Source organism: Mauremys reevesii, linkage group 23, assembly GCF_016161935.1.
Source record: "Mauremys reevesii isolate NIE-2019 linkage group 23, ASM1616193v1, whole genome shotgun sequence".
NCBI lineage: Eukaryota > Metazoa > Chordata > Testudines > Geoemydidae > Mauremys > Mauremys reevesii.
Window position 1 is genome coordinate 823347 of NC_052645.1, and position 12270 is coordinate 835616.

The window sequence follows — 12270 nt, forward strand, 5'->3', positions numbered from 1 at the left end:
TAAAAGCCTGGTCTTTCAACAAAAATAATTGCATATCCATTTCCATTATGTTCAGGAGCTCCACTGACTAGGGATGCCTGAAATAAATGGAAACAGTCAACATTTTCCTGTGCAAATACATAAAAACCTAGCAAACATGTCCCTCTGATGAAAGCAGTTCCAATCCTCTAAGTGTCTAGTTTATGTTTTCATCAATGAAACAAAGGCACATGAAGACACATTTGCAGGTCCTTGGCCTCCATGGGTTACAATGTGCAGAAGAACAAGAACCACATCCACTTGGGAGGAATGGACTAGTCTGTATTACATTTGGTAAGTAAGTTGCCATTGGGACTGAAAACTCTACTGGAGGTGGACAGGAGCCTGTTGCAAAAATAAAATAACCAAGATTTACCAAACTCCCTGTTACACATTGAATCCTCTCTTTTTTCTATTCTATTAAACTGGGAGCAAGTTACCAGTGACCCAGAGCTGGGGTAGAAGGAGGGTGCAGGTGGGGGGAGGAGCCCAGGGCTGGGGCAGCAGGAGGTGTGTGGGTGGGAGCACTGGTAGGGGAAGGGGAGAGTCAAGAGCTGGGGCTGCACTGGGTGTGTGTGGGGGAGAGCCTAGGGCTGAGGTGGCAGGGGGTGAGGGTCACGAGGCAGAGCCCGTGGCAGGGGTGAGGGTCAGGAGGTAGAGCCCAGGGCTGGGGAGGCAGGGGGTGCAGGGGTGGGGAGGGGAGAACCCAGGGCTCGGGCAGCAGGGCGATGGGAGGGCAGACAAAAATTTTTTGCTTGGGGAGGTAAAAAACCTAGAGCCAGCCCTGCATCCACATACCGTAAGGTAGGTAGGAGCGAATCATTATTATCCCTACTTGAAAGAGGGAGAAGCTAAGGCTGAGAAAAGACAAGTCAATTCTCCTAGGTCACACAGCCAGCCAGTGGCAGAGCTGGGAATAGGACCCAAGAACCCTGATTTTCAAACTAACCATCAGATCTTGAATTTCATCCATTGAATGACCTGAATAAAGTGCTCTCAGATGAGCTCCAGACCAACAACAGTGCACAGTAATTATTCAGCAAGTATTTGAGGAGAACTGCAATGTTAGAGAGAATCATGAACTGCTCAGAGACCATTAATGCAGCGAAGCAGCAAAATTCATCGAACATAGAACTGGTTCTGACTTATTTACTTGGGCTTCAAAGAGAACAACAAGGACCTGAGTCTCCTCCCTGTCAATAACCCCCTGCTCAGCCAATCAGGGTAGAGACTGAGGACGGGAGGCTGAGGGTTCTCACCCAAGAGCCCAAAGGATGGTTCAGGTCACTGGTGGGGATCACTGCCCGAGCACTATTTCCGCCCCACATTTTTGGGTGGACCTCCCACAGTGGGAGCTGCAGAGCACTCCTCCGCAACACACACACACACACCTCGCTCCTGGTGTTGGGAGGGGAACAGGAGAAAGGACAAAAGAAGCAAGAGACAAAGAGAAAGGAGGGAGGGAGAGAGGGATGGAGGAAAAGATGAAACAAAAAAGACAAACCCTAATGTCCCCAGTGATTCTGAGGGACAAAATCCCAGGTAGCAGAATGAAATTCTGCCTCCTTAAGCTCGTGTTTTCCATGCCTAGAATTCAACTGTCACCAGATGGATCAGACTGAACAGGTTTCAAACCTCGAGGAGGCTCTTACCTTCTAAACAGGGACGGCTGTTTTCTACTAAAATCAGGAAAAGGGAAGGAGAAAACTCGAAAGAGGTTCCTCCTGGCTCTCAGTCCTCAAAGAGAGACCTGGAGAAGGAGACTGGCTGAAGCAAAGCCACAGGGGTCTCTGAGGTTTCCCTGGCCCCTCGCCCCTCTCCTGCCTGTCAGCATCTTTCTGTGAGGTCACCACCTCCCCACCACCTTTGACCAATAGTCTGAGGTCCTGCAAAAGGACTTTGTGATGTCACTGCCACACCTCTCCCTTGCTGTGCTAATGTCCTGCCCCTGCCCAGGCACTTTGGAGGTTTGAGCTACTCCCTGTTGATCACCCCACTCAAGGAGCGTTTGTTCTAGGAAGCAAGCCGGCTAGACAGGAAAACATCAGACGCTGCTCTCAATGCTACACTCAGTTTTTCAGAAATTAGTCGACTTTATGGCCAGAAGAGACCATTAGAGCATCTAATCTGACCCCCTGCATATCACAGGTCTCCTGTATGACACAAGAGCTACTTTTGGGGCAAACATTCCAGAAAGGCATCTAGTCTTCATTAAATGACATCAGGAAATGGTAAATCCACCAATTTCCTTGGTAGCTTGTTCCTGTGGTGAATCCTCCTCACTGTTGACTATTTGTGCCTTATTTGTAATATGAATCCTTGGTCTGGCTCCCAGCCCCTCTCCAAGGGTTGCAGCTGTCTGGAGGTGCTGCCTTCCACACCTTCCTGAGTCATACCTCATTCATTCAACGGGGCAATTGATTACCAAGTGGGGGGAAGATCTTATTCTACTTCTAGCAAAAAGACATTTTTTTTACCTTATTTATACTACCTTAGGGGCCCGCTATAACATACTACCAAGGTTCAATACAAAGTGATATACAAGTTATAAAAAAATGCATAATGCAGAGATTTATCTACAACTGCATTGATTGACTGTGGTATGCAGTAATATAGTGATCCCTGGGTCTTTGAATGAGGCTTTATACTTCGGGGGGGGCGAGTCGGGGTGAGCGGCGAGTCAGAGGCGGACAGGTGGGCAAAGAGGCGAGCAGTGAAGCAGCAGGGATTCTAGGGGTGGGCATGGGGGTTTCTGGCAGGGGAGGAAGGAGGTGAAAAGAGGCGAGTGGTGGGTGGGGGACTGACTAGGAGGGCTGCAGCAAGCCAGCGGGGGGCTAGGGGTTGAAGAGGGGTGTGATGGTGGGGCCAAGCGGGGAGGAGGTGGGTCCTATTTTACCTCTGTGGTCTGGTCACCCTGTGCGCGCTGTTTCTTTCCCCCTCTACAGGCTTCCACATACCATCAGTGCCTTGCTAGCGGGCCATGCACCGTGAGAGATCTCTTCTCTTTGTGTGTGACTGTGAGTGTTTCCCTTGTGCGTGAATTTATTCAACAAAAACTTGAGTTTCGTAATGGCTACCATGAGTGAAAAGAAAAAGAGAATCAGAGCACAGCGTTTTCAACACTGAATGGACGAATAAATACGTACATACTGAGAATGATACAGTTACTAAAGTAAGCTTTCAAATTGCTAAGGGTAGGTCCATACTTACCCGCCGGGTCGACGGGTGGCGTTCGACTTCTCGGAGTTCGAACTATCGCGTCTAATCTAGACGCGATAGTTCGAACTCCGGATGCGCTCCCGTCAACTCCGGAACTCCACCGCCGCGAACGGGGGAGCTGCGGACTTTGACCCCGTGGCGTCTGGACGGGTGAGTAGTTCGAACTAAGGTAGTTCGACTTCAGCTACGCTATTCGCGTAGCTGAAGTTGCGTACCTTAGTTTGACACCCCCCCCCCATAGTGTAGACCAGGGCTAAGGAAATTGCTGCTGCTGGGAAATGCTTCACAGGTGAGTTTTTAAAAAAGTGTATCTTGCTTGCTGTATCTGAGTTATGTCCAGAAAAGAGGGGAATATTTGAGAATGTCAGTCTATCACGCATGACTGTATAGAGAAGAATAGCTGACATTTCTACCAATCTAAGTAATCAGTTAAAGCAGAGAGTCAGTGAATTCTGCTTTTACTCCCTAGCTATGGATGAAAGCACCAATTTAAAAGACACCCAACTTCTTATTTTTATTAGAGGTATTGATAATAACTTTGAAATTACTGAAGAACTTGTTGGCATGTGCTCCATGACGGGTCGCACAACCGGAAAAGAAATCTCCAGTGAAGTGATAAAGTCCATGAATGATAAGTCGGGATTAGATTTCACAAGCTTGGTGGCCATTTGTACTGAGGGTGCTCCAGCTATGTGTGGAAAAAATGTTGGTGCAGTTGTTATTCTTGAAGAATTTATTGGGAGACAAATAACCAAACATCACTGCATTTACATCAGCAGGTTTTGTGTAGCAAAGTCTTAAAATCTGAGCATGTCATGTCAGTGGTAGTTTCCATGTTAAACTACATCCGTTCTAGAGGAGTAAAAACATAGGACATTTAGAGCCTTTCTTGAAGGGGTAGACGCCGAGTGCAGCGACTTGATCTACCATACGGAAGTGAGGTGGTTGAGTCAAGGAAAAGTGCTCCGCCGTTTCATTGCTTTGAAAGAGGAGGTAGCAAAATTCCTAGAAAATGGGCCAGTAAAATTCCCAGAGCTTGAAAATGAGTCCTGGAATCAAGATCTCTTTTTCTTTTGTGATATTACAGCCACCTGAATGATCTCAACATTCACCTTCAGGGAAAAAATCAACTTCTATTTCAAATGTACACAGCAGTGATAGCTTTCAAAATGAAACAAACTTTTCAGAAGTCAGCTGTCAAAAGGTTAAATGTGTCACTTGTGCACAGCATATCCCTCAGCACAAACCTGCCGAATTAGGAGAAAAATATGCAAAGCACATTAATCTTTTGATTGAAGAATCTGACAGAAGACTTACTTTGTCTAAAGAAGACGTCCAGTTGAAGCTGATTGAAGATCCCTTTTCTGTGGATCCAGAGGAAGTGCCACTAGATTTGCAGTTGGAGGTTACTGAATTTCCATGTTCGGCAGTTTACCGAAATAAGCACAGAGAAAGCAGCCTGCAGGACTTCTACAAAAGTCTGGACAATGAAAAATACAAGAATCTTATCGAAGTTGCACTGAAAACATTCAGCATTTTTGGAAGCACTTTCATACGTGAACATTTTCCATCATGAACATGAATAAAAACAAGCAACGTTCTTCTCTGACTGATGACCATTTGGAAAACATTATGAAAATATCCACTTCAAATATGACCCCCGAATACGACAAGCTTGTTGCCGAAAGAGATGTACTATCTCTCATTAAATTTGCAAGGGAATTATGAAAAGTACAAATGTTTTCTTTCAATGAAACAGGTGTTTTTCATTTTTACATAATTCATAAAAAAATTAAAATAATTTTAAAAATTGTTTGCTTTAATTGAAAAATTCTTAATAAAATATCACTCCCCGCCCCCAACCTTCCCTTTCGGCCCACAGCTGTTTCAGCAGGTCGGTGCTAGGGAAGGAGGGTTTGTTTCCGTGGGGCTGGGCAGTGCTAGGGGGGAGTGTTTCCGTGGGCTGAGTGACACTGGGTGGGGTGTTTCTGTGGAGCCGGGCGGTTTCAGCCCTCAGCTGTTTTCTTTGGAGCAATATGGCCCTCGCCACTTTATGAGTTGTGCAGGCCTGATGTGTAGGGCGTTTCTCTTGTGTGGATTCTCTGATGTCTGCTAAGGTCTGAGCTCCGACTGAAGCTTTTCCCGCACTCAGGGCATGGGTAGCGCGTCGCTCGTGTGTGGATTCTCTGATGTGCGTTAAGGGTAGAGCGCTGGCTGAAGCTTTTCCCACACTCAGAGCACGTGTAGGGCTTCTCCCCTGTGTGGATTCTCTGATGTCTGATCAGGTATGAGCTCCAGCGGAAGCTTTTCCCGCACTCAGAGCATGTGTAGGGCGTCTCTCCGTTGTGGATTCTCTGATGGGTGATCAGGACAGAGATGTCACTGAAGCTTTTCCCACACTCAGAGCATAAGTAGCGCGTCTCTCCCGTGTGGATTCTGCGATGTGTAATGAGGTGTGAGTGCCGATTGAAGCTTCTCCCACACTCAGCGCATGCGTAGGGCTTCTCCCCTGTGTGGATTCTCTGGTGTGTGATAAGGTTTGAGCTTCTATTGAAGCTTTTCCCACACTCAGAGCACGTGTGGGGCATCTCACCTGTGTGGATTCTACAATGTCTGATAAGGTTTGAGCGCCGATCAAAGCTTTTCCCACACTCGACGCATGTGTGGGGCGTCTCCCCTGTGTGGATTCTACGATGTCTGATAAGGTGTGGGCGGTCATTGAAGCTTTTCCCGCACTCAGCGCATGTGTGGGGCGTCTCGCCAGTGTGGATTTTCTGATGTCTGATAAGCTTTGAGCGCCTATTGAACCTTTTCCCACACTCAGTGCATGTGTGGGGCGTCTCCCCTGCATGGATTCTCTGATGTGTGATAAGGGCTGAGCTCTCATTGAAGCTTTCCCCGCACTCATGGCACATGTAGCGTGTCTCTTCCAAATTGATTCTGTCGCATGTTATAAGGTCTGAGTGGCTACTGAAGTTTTCCTTTGGCCTCTCTTGAGTCTCACAAGAATTGGCTTTTTCTTGGAGTGCACAACTCCCAGAAACGTTCCCTTTGGATCTTCCTGATAACGTTCCATGTGGTTCTCCTTGCTCAGCATCTTCCTGCTGGGGTTTCTGCTCCTCATTCTCATTCACCATCACATCACCTGATGGGAGACAGAGAGAATCCAGACATAGGTCACTCCCGGAACTGGAAAGAAAGGAAATCTCAGAGAGAGAGATGGATAAAGGAGGAACCAAAATATGTGTGGGAGAGATCAAACCTATCAGGAGCTGATTTTCCCCACACCCTTCCCCAGAGGAGAAAGGAAGGGATCAGTTTTGGTCTGCATCTCACCAGAACACTCAGGGGAAAGCGAGATCGGGGAGGGACCTGCTGCCAGTTGTCAGTCAGAATAGGAGGGAAGCCATGTAGGGCATCCCAAATGTTTCTTGCATTCCCAGACTGTGCGGCCTGCAGGCAAGAGGCGGGGTAGGGCTGCTGGGTTCAGCCCCCTGCCTGGAGGGGGTGGGGCACTGAGGAGGGAAGTGCTGGGCACGAGGCAGAGCCCGTAAGTGCCGAGCGAGGGGAGGGGCGCCTGGCCTGGGCTTGAGCTGCAGCTGGAGGGGTGTGTGTGTGTGTGTGAGTGCGACCTGCCCTGCCCTGACTGCTGCCCCCTTCCCTGGTCCAGGGACCTCCCCCCTGCCCCCTGGCTCCCTGCGGCCCCTGTGTTTGTGTTGGACAGTCACATCCAATCCCTTCACACTGCCCCCCTTTTCCCTCCCCTTAGTTCATAGCCCCAGAAAATCCCTTCAAACTGTCCCCCTTTTCCCCTTCCCTTAGTTCATGGGGGGGATGAGTCATAAAAACATTAAAATAATTTAAAAAATTGTTTGCTTTAATTGAAAAATTCTTAATAAAGTACCTCCCCCCCAACCCTTCCTTTTTGGCCCACAGCTTTTTTGACGGGGCAGTGCTGGGGAAGGAGGGTTTGTTTCCACCGGGCAGGTGGCGCGGGCGAGGGGGGGTTATGTGTTTGGGGGGGGGGGCCTGGGCACCGCTGAGGGGGGGTTTCGGCAAGGCCGGGGGTGGGGGTGTTGGCCCTCAGCTGTTTTCTTTGGAGTAATATGGCCCTCGCCGCTTTACAAGTTGTGCAGGCCTGCATAAGGTTTCTCACCCGTGTGCGTTCTCCGATGTCTGATAAGGCTCGAGCGCTGATTGAAGCGTTTCCCGCACTCAGAGCACATGTAGGGCTTCTCTCCAGTGTGGATTCTCCTATGTCTGATAACGGATGAGAGCAGACTAAAGCTTCTCCCGCACTCATGGCATCTATAAGGTTTCTCACCAATGTGGATTCTCCTATGTCTGATAAGGTTTGAGCTCCGACTGAAGGTTTTCCCACACTCATGGCATGTGTAGCGTGTCTCTTCCAAGTTGATTCGCTCACGTGTAAGAAGGTCTGAGTGGCTACTGAAATCTTCCGATGGCCTGTGCTGACTCTCACAGGCTTTTGCTTTTTCTGGGAGTGCACAACTCCTGGACTCATTCCCTTTTGATCTTCCTGATAACGTCCCATGGGGTAATACTTGCTTAGTATCTTCCTGCTGGGGTTTCTCCCCATTCTCACTCACCATCCCAACACCTGATGGCAGACAGAGAGAATCCAGACTCAGGTCACTCCCTGCACCGGAGATAAAGGAAATCTAAGAGTGGGGAATGGGAAAAGGGATGAACAGACCAAAATATGTGCGGGAGAGATCAAAGCTATCAGGAGCCGATTATCCCCAAACCTTTCCCCAGAGAAGAGAGAGGAAGGGATCAGTTCTGGGTCCTCATTGCACCAGAATTCTCAGGGAAAGCGAGATCGGGGAGGGACCTCCTGCCAGTTGTCAGTCAGGGTAGAGGGGAGCCATGAGTGACATCTGCCTAATGATTCCACATCTGCAGGGAACAATCTTGAACTTAGAGAGCTCACAAGGTCTTTGTAGGGCATCCCAAATGTTTCCTGTATTCACGGACAGTTTTTGACTTGGCTTAACCAATTCCTCACCTGTGCAGGCAGCTCTCGGGAGCACTTCTTTCTCAGAGCCCTGGAGGTCTGGGACCCATGGCTCTTCCCCTCGTTCCAGCTGCGAGATCACATCAGGTTTGGAAACTGGAAACCCTACACCAGGCAAAGAAAGCAAGGGAAGTCAGTGGAATTTCTGGGATACTTGTCACAAAGAATAGTCCATGGTTTTAACCCCAGCTCATTTTTAAGCAGTAACTTCCCAAGGCCGGCTTCCTTGGCTCAAAGTGGCAGGAGAGTTATTTATTATAAATCATATGCATTACCTTAGTGCCTAAGGGCCAGCTAACAGTGGGTCCCCATTGTGCTAGGCAAAGTACAAACAGAGAATAGTAGCTGGGCCATGCCCTGAAGAATTTACAGTCTAAATAGACTAGACAGACACAGAATGGGGGAAGGGGTAGAACCCCCCAGCAGAGTGAACTATGTGAAAGCAGAGGGACAGATCTGATGAACACAGGCATAAATCTTGAGACTATCGTATTTAATGTTATGACTAGGGCCAGTGTTTTCCGGAAATTGCCGCTATAAATGCATTTTTTCCCCAAAATTACTCTTCATTTCTGGAATCACCCTTCGTATCTGGAATTTCTGATCAGAGGGTGGGTGGGGCATGCAGGGTCACAGCCCCCCAGATTTCTGCCCAGAGACACCCAACTCCTCCCTAGGGTGCAGGGCAGAGGCTGGCTGTGGTTGAGACTTGCTGCCAATTTCTTTCCTCCTCATACAAGTCTGGGCTCAGCAAAACCACCATGGAGCTTCCCCTGGGTAGGGGGGGCCCTTGGCAATGGGACGTCGGGCTCCCTCATCAGACTGCAGAGCGGATGGCGCTCGCACCTGCTCTCGGCTGCGTCCACAGCACCTCTCCTCTGCACACAGCTGGTTCATGCCCTGTCTCCCCAGCACACAGCCAGCTCTAGGCTCTCAATGCCCAGTGTCTGGGCCCCACCTCCCCCACACAGCTGGCTCCTGTCCCCTCCCCCCAATGCATTTTCATGTTATAAAGGATTATATATTGCTCATGCTTGTCAATTACTCTGTTTTCATTGCCAGCAAACACTGGCCCTACTTATGACTGTTATCTGTATCTTTGAGCCATAGAATACTTCATAGACTATGATGCTGAGATGGGCCAGATGATAGTGGGGAGGGCTGGGATGGGTTTCCTGTGCAATCTGGTGTCACTAAGGGGTGATGAATGCCAGACCCTAAAGCTGGTTATGCAGACCTCCATCTTCTGAAGCTTTGCCCTATGAAGAAAGGGGCAGGGACTGATTTTACCTCTTTCAGGAGACTGAAGAAGACAGACTTTTTGGGGAGAAACAGCTGAGTTTGAGCTGATTGAGGGGGATATTTTGGGCTACAAACTGACATGACCTGATAACCCAGAGGTCAGCTTTTAAGGAAGGATTTAATACACTTCGGAAACAACCAGTGATTCCAAAGATGACTGATGAGGGGGCAATGGTAAATATGCATTTAGATGCTTTTCTTGTTTTATATCTTTTCCCCAGAAGACACACTGACACTGTCATGGACCCATAGGATCGGTGCAATGCCCTGGCTTTGAAACAGTCCTTGGGAGGTGCCCCTTGAGTGCACTAGACCCCCAATGGGTCCCACTCTTCCACAAGGACAGGCCATGTAGCTTCAGCACCTGAGACTGAGCCTCTGGCTTCAACACTCCTATTTCAACCTGTGAGCTCTGCCAGCAGGTCCCAGCTGAACGACATTCCTGTACACAGACTGTTCCTCAGTCAATGCACAGAGCAAGTTTTTGCTGTGACACTGGGCAGACTTTTAAAACATAGCAGGGTTTATTAGTCAACTAAAACACAGCATCGGAAAGTCCTTAGGACAGGGAAGTGAAGAAGACAATACAGTCCATACTGGCCAATGCCCTTGAGCCATGCTGCAGTAGAAAATGCTTTGGTTTCCTTTCACTGTGCCTGTTCATTTGTCTTCGCTCCGGCAGGGCTCCCTGCGCCTGCGAGCCCAGTTCTTCCTGCTCCCAAGAACGTAACGAGTCCATGTATGCTTCACTCAGCCAAGGGGAGATCCTCCCATGGACAGGTGACAATTAGTCCCTTGTCTCTGTTGGGTATTCCATTGATGTAGGTTGGCCCCAGCCAGTCCTTAATGACCCATTCATATCACCCCATGACAGATACATGACAAAACACCTCATGTCTCCTGCTCTTTCTAATCATAGCAATACCAATCAGAGAGGGAAACTGAGGTGTGTATTGGCATCATACAAGTATCACCAAAATTCCCGCCTCTCTCACACACACACTGCTCACAGCCCTTGGAGAGAAAGCAAAGCACAGCAACTGGGGGTTAGTCCAGGAAACACGGTGGAGGACAACCTGCAAGCCTCAAACCCTGGTCAAAAAGGAGAGGCATGTGGGTCCCTACGCATAGAGAGGGGCTGGCTAGAGGCCTGATACCTGAGAGGCCATTCCTTGAGCACCACATGGAGGCAGATCAAAGGCTTAGCTACTCCATAACTGTGACATTGCAAAAGCACACCCGTGATCGATTTAGTGGGTGAAGTAAACACCTGCTAAATCGACTTCAGATTGCTCTCCAGTTGACCCCTGTACTCTATCTAGATGAGAAGAGTAAAGTAAGTCGACCCCCTGCAGCATACGCCCTGTGGTAACGCGATCTAAGGTACGCTGACTCCAGCTACTTTATTCACGTAGCTGGAGTTGCGCAGCGTAGGTCGACTGACTGCAGTAGTGTAAACATAGCCAAAGCTTGCTACAGTTAAGGGCCGTATATTAGGTGGAGGCTTTGTGGGAGTAGTTATGCTGAAGTCTGGGATTTATCTGCATAGGCCTAAGGAGAGAATCCCAAGTCAGATATTTTACACCCTCATTTTGAGAGACTAACGAGTAACCACAAACAGGTGCAATACCCACAGGATTCTGAAAGCGGGGGTGGGCTTTAGCAATCAGGTTGCTATGCAGTATCTCAGCAGTTGGACGCATTCATATATTGGAATTATTAATAACTAAGTGATGTAAATCGTGAGTATTAATGCTTGATGCTAAATTATGGACTTCCCAAAGGCCACATATGGGTTGGGGCAGCTATTGACATTATTGTAATCAGAGTAAAGGAGCAGATATGGTATATAGCCATCCTATTACCATAATAAAGTGGATAAATTACCTTTCCTAGTGACCATTTTTTCATTTTGTTGGGTCCCTGAGATAGGGTCAACGGAAGCAGGGCCTCCCTTCTGATGGGCTCCCTTGCCCCTCGATCTTTGTTTCCAACGGTGTCCATAACTTGTAAGTATGCACAGGGCAAGACCCTCTTTACTATCTAGTCTAATTGTTACGTGTATTGAGCCTTGCCTATGACTTCAATTATAACTGTCTGTATTAAATCACGTTTCTGTGTGTTTCACCAGATCTCATCCCCTCAATACACTGTGAGTGGCCATGTACAAGGACAAGCTGTACCCCAATACGTAATCTTATAGGCATAAAAATTTTACAGGCTACACCACCACCCTGTGACATCATCAACAAAGTGCCCATTTGTGCCTGGGTAGCGGCCCCGCGATGGGAGGGAGGATGCAGCAAGGACTCCGGAGCGGTGGCCAGGGTCGCTGTGCACAGAGATGGGGAGGTTATACGGGGAGGGGGGTAATGAGCGGGAGAGGGAGGTCAAGAGTTAAAATAATAATATTTAGGAAAAAAATTTATAATGAAGCGAAACTGAACAGAAATAAAACCGGAGTATAGGCTCTAAAGCTTGGGTAGGGATTCGGGGTTAAAGATCTGGGATTCCCCATAGCTCCAGATCCCTAAACCTCTCCTCCCTCCCACTGACCCACCCAGCCCACGTCCTGGGTGCCCTTCCTCCACACTCCCCTCCTCTTCGTCCCATTACTCTCAGCCTGCACCACCTCCCGGCACCTTGGGAACTACTTCCCTTTCCTCCTCGTCTCTCACAACCTCACCCCTCCC